We start from the raw sequence: 1,519 nt of genomic DNA, 5'->3' as shown, positions 1-1,519 counted from the left end.
ATATCGCATGCGTTCTAGCCTTAGAAGCCGTGGTATTTGCACCGAGAGGTGGTTTACTATTGTATGCATATTGCATGATCGCATAGCATGAACGCATTCTAGGGAGTATTAGCTGAAACCCTTCACAACCCATTCACCGCATATTCATCACATCTCTCGTTTTCCAACTCTTTTCAAACTCTGCCACATTTGTTATTTATTTCTCATCAATGCAAACAACAACCTAACACTTTATTTATTTAATCGGCTACTGCAAAGTCTTCATAAAAATAACCAACGCAATCTATTTTCATAAGTCCCTATGTTTGACCCTGGACTTACCAGGAAACTCAGAGGAATTTACACTTGGATTCCACTAGGAAAACTTGAGTGCACAATGCAATTCCATCAATGCATATCATCCATATTTCCACTTCATAAATAAAAGCATCAAGTTTTTGGTGCCGTTGCCGGGGACTTCAGCAAAATAGAATGCTAACGATAATTTTTTTATTTCTTTGCAGACTCTCATTCTCTGGCGAATTATGACCCGGAGATTGAAAGGACATTTAAAAGAAGATTAAGAGACCACCAATAGTAACAAGAAAGAACACCAAGAATGGCATAGCAACCGGACGCAAAGGCCGCTAACACGAATAATATAATGGCCAACCCTATCCTTCTGGCGATGACCGCAATAGACCCATTCGGGACAATGCATCACCAAACCTCTACGATTTCTCTCCAAGAATCATGAGGTCGACGTTATATGGATCGAGGTTTGGAATGAAGCCGGTAATGTTGCAGATGATCCAGGCTACTGGGCAATTTGGAGGAAGGCCTGGTGAAGACCCACACGCCCACCTCCGGAGCTTCATAGAAATCTACAACACTTTTGTGTTCCCAAATATCTCAACCGAGAAAGTTTGACTAACTCTGTTTCCCTTTTCTTTCTGTGATCAAGTGAGGAAATGGGCATATTCTTTCGAACCGGGAGAGATAACTTCGTGGGAACATGTGGTGGAAAAATTTATGAAGAAGTATTTCCCACCAACTGAGAACGCTAGAAGAAGGAAATTAATAACAAATTTTGAACAAGAAGATGACGAATCGCTCAGCGATGCTTGGGCGAGGTTTAAGCGGTTGGTAAGAGACTGTCCACACAATGGCTTACCAGATTGCCTGCAAATGGAGATTTTTTACCAAGGATTGAACCCCTCTTCGTAGACCCTGTCTCTTATACACATCTAGATGTGTATAAGAGACAGTCCCTATTCCAATACATATAATCCTGGGTGGCGAAACCACCCAAATTTTGCGTGGAAAAATCAACAGCAAAGTTTTCAACCTGTGGCACAAAAAGAAGGGCCACCCGGAGTTTTCCCACAAAACAACGGTCCAGCGCAAAGCCAAGCTAGTAGTTCACAACCACCGCAATCTTCGTCCTTAGAGAGCTTGCTGAAGAAATATATTGAGAAAAACGAATCTGTCCTTCAGAATTAAGCCACATCCATTAGAAATTTCGAAATTCAAATGGGAC

At 41.7% G+C, this 1,519-nt stretch overlaps 1 non-coding gene across 1 annotated transcript; it reads right to left on the bottom strand.

Annotated features, from left to right (window-relative positions):
- Nucleotides 1-1,044: 1,044 nt before the first annotated feature.
- LOC120068654 lies at nucleotides 1,045-1,151 on the bottom strand. Its single transcript, XR_005479290.1, has one exon. It is a non-coding gene; the product is annotated as a small nucleolar RNA R71 (small nucleolar RNA).
- Between the last annotated feature and the right edge of the window lie 368 nt (nucleotides 1,152-1,519).

This window comes from Benincasa hispida, chromosome 12 (assembly GCF_009727055.1).
Source record: "Benincasa hispida cultivar B227 chromosome 12, ASM972705v1, whole genome shotgun sequence".
Classification (NCBI taxonomy): Eukaryota; Viridiplantae; Streptophyta; class Magnoliopsida; order Cucurbitales; family Cucurbitaceae; genus Benincasa; species Benincasa hispida.
This window is presented reverse-complemented; position numbering and strand designations above follow the sequence as displayed.